Source organism: Miniopterus schreibersii (assembly GCF_964146895.1).
Source record: "Miniopterus schreibersii genome assembly, chromosome: 15".
Taxonomy (NCBI): Eukaryota; Metazoa; Chordata; class Mammalia; order Chiroptera; family Miniopteridae; genus Miniopterus; species Miniopterus schreibersii.
The window spans coordinates 48,227,342-48,235,792 of record NC_138115.1 but is presented as its reverse complement, the minus strand read 5'-3'; the positions used below and the strand labels follow the sequence as shown (position 1 = coordinate 48,235,792).

The 8,451-nt window shown below is 45.3% G+C and overlaps 1 protein-coding gene across 7 annotated transcripts in view; it reads left to right on the top strand.

Moving 5' to 3' along the window:
- The first annotated feature begins 35 nt into the window (after window positions 1–35).
- The window catches only part of ZDHHC3 (zDHHC palmitoyltransferase 3), a 38,584-nt gene continuing 30,168 nt past the window's right edge, over window positions 36–8,451 (top strand). For 3 of the 7 annotated variants that reach the window (XM_081160237.1, XM_081160232.1, XM_081160238.1), the window contains exons 1-2: window positions 52–273; window positions 4,141–4,199. The gene's annotated coding sequence lies outside the window, so the exon portion shown is untranslated. Of the gene's footprint in view, window positions 274–1,055; window positions 1,167–4,140; window positions 4,200–8,451 lie in introns of all 7 variants that reach the window. The other 4 variants (XM_081160233.1, XM_081160236.1, XM_081160234.1 and 1 more) reach the window with 2 other exon arrangements.

Below are 8,451 nucleotides of genomic sequence, written 5' to 3'. Positions count from 1 at the left end.
CGCGCCGGCCGCGCCCCCCCGCGCTCTGCGTCATCAGCCCGCGCGGCGGCCGCCCCTGCAGGCGCCACCGCCAGTGCCGGGAGCTCCATGGGCTTCTCCTGTGCGCCGCCGGGTGTGTGGCCGAGTCCGGGGAGCCGCGGCGCCTCGTGCCCGGGAGCCATCGCTGCGGCCCGAGGCGGGGTCCCAGGTCGGGGGCGGCAGGGGGAGGCGACGGCGGCTGCGGCGGGAGCCTCACGAGGGGCCTGGGACTGGGGAACTGCGTCCGACTTCACGGTCAGTTGGGAGGCGGAACTGGGGTTGGGTGGAAAGGCTGGGGTGAGGCGGGCGGCGGGCGGCGCGGGCCGGGGGCGCGCGGTGGGAGGCGCGGCGCGGGCGGCGCCGAGCTGGGGTTGAAGCAGCAGGTCGTGTGCGTGGGAGAGGGAGAGACCCCGGCCCTGCGTTTCCCTGGCCCCCGGGACGGGCTAACGAGGAGGCGATGGAGCCCGTTTGGGCCGTTCTCGGCGGGAAGGGTCCGGGCCAGGGCTGAGTCCCGCGGCGTCCTCGCTCCACCCCCGGGGTTCTCCCTCCGCAGCCCCGCTCTCCTCCCCCGGGGCTTGCCTAGCGCTGACCCGGGACCTCGCAGGACCCCCGCGCCCCGGCTGGTCGCCCGGAGCGTTATCCCAAGAAGAGTAGCGGGGAGAGTCTTTGGAGCCCGGCGCAGCGCCCGGGCGTCCCCCGCGCTTCCCAGCGGCGGCTGGAAGCCCTGGCCTGATGGGGTGATTTCTGGGAGCGGTGGACAGCTGCTGGGGTGATTTCTGGGAGCGGTGGACAGCTGCTGGGGGGGGGGGCACGGGCCAGGCGGTGGCGGGATAGGACTGTGGGCCTTGGATAGCCAAGAAAGGATACCTGCAAGGTGAATATGGGGTTACTGAAGGAGCGCATTGAGGCGGGGCAGATTTTAAAGGAGCCATGTGGGTAAAGGCAGGAAAGTTAAGCAAAAGTAGCAAAGAAGGGATCTGGTGACTTTTCCAAATGCCCCGTTTTTAATTTTTTTTTTTTTTTTTAATTCCCACCAGAGGACATGCCTAGAGAGAGGAAGGGGGAGAGAGAAACATCGATGTGAGAGGGAAGCATCCATCGGTAACCCTCCACATGCTCCTGAGCAGGGATCGAACCCACAACCCAGGGTAATCGATGCTGGTGCACGGGAGGACACCCAGCCAGTGGGCCACTCCTGCTGGGCCCAAATGCCCTATTTTTGAAGAACCTGCTTGTTCTCAAAACAAGATGGCTCCATCATGCAAAGAATGTTTGGTGTTTCGCAGATAGCATCTTCATTACAGTTTCACAGATAACTATGGAGCTTACTACGGGTGGGCTTTGGGCTAGCTTTGGAAAACTAAGACAAGGAAAACACAACGTCTGCCCAGAGAAGCTCCCCAGGCAGAAGGGAAGGCCCCAGGGCCAACGTCACAGCAGAGCACCGCTGCTAAGCGCTAGGATGGTGGCACTCGTGAGCACAGTGGAATAGGGAGGTGGGTCGGAGGACGGTAGGGAAAGGAAATACCCTCCCACATTCTTAAGGACTAAACGGCTGAGTCCCCCAAATAGATGGTCACTTCTTAGTACACTAGACATCATTTGTTTCTTAGGTCTCTACATTGTTCCTTACAGGGAGGACAGGATTGCAGGGTTGGACTTTGCCCTCTAGGGAAATTGAAAAAGGTGAAGCTGGAAGGGTTTCCTTCCTAATGAAAGCAGAAGTACCCCACCTGTTGTGGCACATAGATGCCTTTGTGTTTAGTTAGACGCCTGGATTCCATGTGAGGATCTCTGTGATGAGATAACAAGGGACCGATGATGTTTAAAATGGTATTTTGTGCTAGAGATGGCTCAAGAAGGAGCGACCCTGGGCGTGGAATTTTAATAGCTAGGGATATCTAAAGATTGACGATTTTAAAAGTGGAAGCAAAATGGACAGATCAGAAAAGGCACAGAAAGAAAAGGCCGAGTTTGGATACCACGGAATCATTTCTACATAAAAATCTTTCAGTATATCTTTAAAAATATGGAACATATCTTTGAACTGTTTCCCTGACAACTGACTAAAGGGTCCTTGATGGAGAAGGGTTGGCAGTATTTGCTAAATAATATTATGAAGGATGTCTGACATGTTAGCTAAGTAGGTGTGAGAGGCGGAAACAGTAGGATGTTCATTTAAAATTCTCTACTACAGTGGCTCCTTCACTAGTTGTTCTACGTCAGTGCAGCCAGGACATTTTCACCCCATTTGTTGTGATAATGCATTCGACATTTTTAAAACCTCTAAGTTCGGAGTTCTTTTTTGGTTTATTGAAGCAATTTAAAGAATGTATTTTAGCCAGAAAATCAAGAAGCCAGGGATGGCACAATATTCTATTAAACCAGCTAATTTTTTCATCGCTGTCAGGTTCTTTGGGGAGCATACTGTTTTGTAGGTCTGTCTATTCTAAATCTCTGTGCTCTATTAATTCTACTTAACATCAGCTTACCCACTGCTTGTTATATGCCAAGCACTGTTCTAAGACACTTTACGAAGACTACCTGATTCAGTTCTCACAATAGCTCTATGAGACTGATACTGTTATCTGTTTTACAGATTGGGAAACTGAGGTGCAGAGAGGATAATTGTCTTGACCAAGGTAGTAAGTGGCACGGCCAGGATTTGAGACCAGGTAATCTGACTCCCATACTTGCACACCTGCCATCCCTTTGTGCCGTCTCCCCCCAGGCCCCATTTCATTACGGGAGTATTTGGTGAAGAAGGCCTATGTTTGTAATGGACTTGGTAACTGCCCTATAAACTATAGTTAGCTTTAATTCCAAAAGCAAGGAGTCTGTTCAAACATAAACTTCCATCCCTTGAATCTTTTTTTAGAGGAACATAGAACGTGTTGCTAATGGGAAATTCCTCTGTGTAGCCCTTTTAGATAAGGGAAAGGTTACATACAGGCTGAGTAAAGCTTAACTCAAAGGAGCCCAGGAGCCCTCAACAGCAGAGCAGGCCAGTGGGTGGAGGGTGGTATGGAGGGTTGAGATAGGCATGGAGACCCAGATTCCAACCACGTGCCTTGCACCCGGAATAGACATCTAGAAGTTCCTCAAACAGTCAGGAAGTATTTGTTTGTATGCTCATGAGTAGTGTTCTCGTGGGCCTGAAGAGTTAAACTGAAAACACATGCCTGCCTGAGAGGAGTTTAGGATTTATTATAGCTGGAGGGAGAGTCCAGGCTCTTGAACTAGTACATGAAGAAGACAATAAAATAAAATGCTCAATTGACACATGTGGTAATTAGACGAGAGGCCAGCCTATAATGAGGTGCTAATTGCACAGGCCAGGCATCAAGGGCAAGAGGTAAAGAGCTGCTGCTGGCCACCAGCCGGCAACCAGAACCTCAGAGGTGGAGTGGATCTGTCCCACCTCCCCTTGGTCCATTAAAGCGTTAAAAACCGGTGGCAGAAGAGCTTCGGTGCCAAGTCCGTGGTGCTGAAGTTGCAGAAAGCTCCTAAAAGCCCAGCAGAGAAATGAACATTTTATTCCCAGTCTTAAACAGAGGTGGCCAAGTTTTAGGTCTTTTCCTTTGCATTTTCAGAATTAGCGCCCCAGAAAAGCAAAAGTGTGAGCTACTGTTTTTTATACATCTGTTTCCTTTGAACCCTTTGCATTTGTCCTGCCTGTACCTTGTCTTAAAGAATATTCAATATAATCTGTCACAGTCTAGCCAGCAGCTCTGTGTCTGTCTTGCTGTTCCAGAAGTGATAACTTACGATTACAATGATAGAAAAATTGGTAGGAATACATGGGTAAAATTTATTCTCATTTACAGGAAGGGTCTTCACAAGTGTGTTTTATTTTGAGAGGGTGGCAGGGTGCTTCCTTTGTCTTTCATTGGGGCATATGTAAGAAAAGGGGTCACATGTCCTGATTAGCAAATCTGGAAATATTTAAACACATACACGCCCTGATAGCCATAGAATAGTAACAGAATCTGAAATAGAAATAGGGGAGTGATGTCAGGATATTGACCTGCTGGGGGACGGGGGAGAGGCTACTCCCATGCTGCCTCTAGTTTCTTCCTGTTTTTACATCTTTTAATCCTTTGCCTTCCTCTTTGGAAGCAGATTTGTGGAGACAAATGGCCAGGTCGTCCCTGGCTCTGAAGGTGCTGTGAGCTGTGAAGGTGAGAAGGCTTTATTTGCATGCCCCACCTAATAGTCATTCATCCAGGAAATGCCAGGGAAACTACACCTTTTCATAGTCTTCTCCAAACTGTAAACTTCTTGCTATGTGGAGACCTGGTGATTGAATTCTGGACTTGCTCGGTACCTGAGACGTGACTATCTCTGCAGGGTCCGAGGAGATGGAGTGCCTTTGGGTGGGATCCATTTTTCACCTTAGCAAAAGAGCCTAGTGGGACAAGCACAGTCCCATTGCAGTAAGTTTTAACTTAGAAATGTACACTTTGTCAATAGCAAAGCCAAGAAATAGTAGCAGGGAATCCAGAAAGGCAGGTTTGGTTGGGAAGATAAGGAGCTATGGTGGCAAGACTACTGGGCATCTATCTTTTCCAATGATCTGGACTTTGCCAGTAACTTGTTTTGTGACTTTGAGCAAGTCAGTTAACCACTCTAAGCCTTATTTTACCCTAAAATGCATATCTTACCAGGTTGTAAAACTTAGAATTGGAGAAATGTCTGGTAAGGTCCTTTGCCCATTTTTAATTGGATTATCTGGGTTTTTTGCTGTTGAGTTGTATGAATTCTTTATATATTTTGGATACTAACTCCTTGTCAGATATAGTTTACAAATTTTTTCCCCATTTTTTGGTTGATGTTTCTTTTGTTGTGCAGAATTTTTTTTAATCCTCACCTGAGAATATTTTCTCCATTGCCTTTCAGAAAGAGCGGAAGGGGAGGGGGGAGGGGGGAGGGGGAGAGAGGAAGAAACCTCGATGTCAGAGAGACACATTGATTGGTTGCCTCCTTCAGGAGCCCTGACAAGGGCCGGAGATCAAGCCTGCAACTGAGGTACGTGCCCTTGGCCGGAATCAAACCCGGGACCCTTCAGTCTGCGGGCCGCGTGCTCTAACCACTGAGCCACACTAGCTAGGGCTGTGCAGAATCTTTTTAGTTTGATGCAGTCCTACTTATTATTTTTTGTTTTATATTTATCTTTATTGTTCAAAGTATTACAAATGTCCCCTTTTTCCCCCCATTGATCCCCTCCCTCTGCACCCCTCCCCCCAGGCCTTTCCCACACTATTGTCTGTGTCCACAGGTTGTGCAAGTATGCACATAAGTTCTTAGGTTAATCTCTCCCCACCCACCCACCCTTGTCCTACTTATTATTTTGTATTTTGTTTCTAGTGATTTAGGTGCCATATCCAAAAAATCATTACTAAGATGCATGTCAAGGAGGAGCTTTATTCCCTTGTTTTCTTCTAACAGTTTTCGTGGTTTCAGGTCTTAATCCATTTTGAGTTAATTTTTGTGAGTGGTGTAGGATATGGGTCCAGTTTCATTCTTTTACATGTGAATATCCAATTGTCCCAGCATCATTTAATGAAAAGACAGTCTTTTCTCCATTGAGTATTATTGGCTCCCTTGTCAAATATTAGTTGACCAAATATGCTTGGGTCTATTTCTGGGCTTTGGATCCTGTTCCATTGATCTACTTGTCTTTTTTTATGCCAGTACCATACTATATTGATGACTATAAATTTATAGTATAGCTTGAAATCAGGAAGTGTGATGCCTCCTACTTTGTTCTTCTTTCTCAGGATTTCTTTGACTGTTTGGGGTCGTTTTGGTTTCATGTAAATTTTAGGAGTATTTTTTCTACTCCTGTAAAAAATGCCATTGGAGTCTTGATAGGGATTGCATTGAATCTTTTGAAGGCTTTTGGTGGTATTGACATTTTAACAATATTCTTCCAATCCATGAACATGGGATACTTTTCTGTTTATTTGTGTCTTTGATTTTTTTCATCAATGTCTTGTAGTTTTCAGAGTAGAGATCTTTCACCTTCTTAAAGTTATTCCTAAGTATTTTTTTGTTGATGCTGTTATAAATAGGATCAATTTCTTCATACCTTTTTTAGAAAATTTGTTACTGCATAAAAATGCTACTCATTTTTATATGTTAACTGTGTATCCTGCAATTTTATTGATTTAGTTGATTAGGTCTAACAGTTTTTTGGTTGAGTCTTTAGGATTTTCTGTATGTAAAACTACGTTATTTGTGAAGAGACAGTTTTGCTTTTTCCTTTCCAGTTCCGACACCCCCCCTTTTTTTTTTTAACCTCGTTGCTCTAGCTGGGACTTCTCGTGCTGTGTTAAATAGGAATAGTGAGAGTGGGCACCCTTGTCTTGTTCCTGATCTTAGAGGAAAAGTTCTCAACCTTTGCCGTTGAATATGATGTTAGCTGTGAGCTTGTAATATATGGTTTTTATTATGTTGAGATATGTTCCTTCTGTGCATAATTTAAGATTTTTTAAAAATCATAAATGGATGTTGAATTTTGTCAGATACTTTCCTGCCTCTACTGAGATGGTCATATGATTCTTTTGTTTTATTCTGTTGAAGTGTCACATTGATTGATATGTGTATGTTGAACCATCCTTACATCCCAGGGATAAATCCCACTTGGTCATGGTGTATGATCCTTTAAATATATTGCCGAATTCAGTTTGCTAGTGTTTATAGAGAACTTTGCTCTATTATTTATCAGGGATATTGGCCTGTAGTTTTCTTTTCTAGTAGTGTTCTTTTCTGGTTTTGGTATCAAGATAATACTGGCCTTGTAAAATGAGTTGGGGAGTGTGCCCTCCTCTTGAATGTTTTGAAGGAGTTTGAGAAGGATTGGTGTTAATTCTTTAAGTATTTGGTAAAACTCACTAGTGAGGCCATCTGGCCCTGTGCTTTTTTGGGAGGTTTTTGGCTACTGACTCCGTCTTCTTACTAGTAATTGGTCTATTCAGATTTTCTGTTTCCTCTAGGGCGTCCAGTTCGTTGACATATAGTTCTTCATAGTAGCCTCTAGTGACCTTTTGAGTTTCTGTGATATTCATTGTAATGTCTCCTTTTTCATTTGTAATTTTGCTGATCTGGTTCCTTTCTCTTTTTTCTTTGATAGTCTAGCTAAGGGTTTGCCAATTTTATCTTATTTTTGTTCTCTATTTTATTTATTTCTGCTCTAGTCTTTATTATTTCCTTTCTTCTAACTTTGGGCTCCGTTTGTTCTTTTCCTAGTTCCTTAAGGCATAGAGTTAGGTTGTTTAGTTGAGACCTTTCTTGCTGCTGCTGCTTCTTTCTTTTTTTAATCCCACAAATTCTGGTATACTGTTTCCATTTTAGTTTGTCTCAAACTGTTTTATTCCCCCTTTAATTTCTTCTTTGATCTATTGGTTGTCCAAGTGGTATCCCTTCAGGAAACCTGGTATAGTTACAGTAACTGGTTCTTCATTCTCTTCTGTAGCTCCTTTTTCAGATCCCTCCAAGTGCTTTTGCTTTTAGTCTCTAAAAAAAAGCAAACAATCTTTAGTCTGGGTGATGTCACAGTGGCTGCATGTCTGCACATGGCACAATGTGGTGTCGGGTGCTGTCTTTAACTCCCTTACGTGGGGAGCCTTTGCTGGTTGGTCTCTGCCTGGCATGCATGGGCTTTCTCTCAGAAAAAGCAGTGTGCTGGAACTGGGCCCCCCAGGAAGTGTTTGCCAGCAGAAGCAGATTTTAGGGACTCAGTCTTAGGGTCACCCCTGACTGAGGCTTCATAGCCCTCCCGCCTCCTAAGTTAAATCAGGATCGATCTGTCTTCTAAATGTTGGCTGGTGTTCAGCCAGGGCCCCACCTTAAAGCACAAAATGTGTAAGTTCAGGCCTGTGGCCTGTGGATGCTGCTGCGTGGGGCCCCCCCGAAAGTGCCATCTCCGCACAACCATGTGTAGGCAAGAGAGCCAAGCTGTAAGTAACCCAAAGTCATTTGTGGAGAAACATCAGCACTCCTTCCTCTTGTTTTCTAGTTACCGGGCAAAATTAATGGTTGTAGAGAGTAGTTAAAAGTAGGCTGTGAAATGAGAGCAGGCTTGGGAGTGTATCACTGTTTCCTAGAAGTATGAACCTGGGCAAATCTTTCCATGCCTCAGTTTCCTCATCTCTAAAAGGGGTGGGAAACTCAGGGTTTTTATACCTGTAAGATAGAGTAGACATGGGGATCAGGCAGGATGAGGCATATCTAGCATACAGCCCATTGGCTGGCAGGTAGTAGACATTCAGTGGACTTTGACTTTCTCGTCTATAAAACGTATTTGACTGAAATCTACTAGATGGTCTTTAAGGTTCCTTCCCAATCAGATTCTGACTCAGATTGTGATTGTTTTTTGCCAGTTAATCTTGTGCGCTGTCTTGTTTTAAAGTTGTCTCATTAATTTTTCTC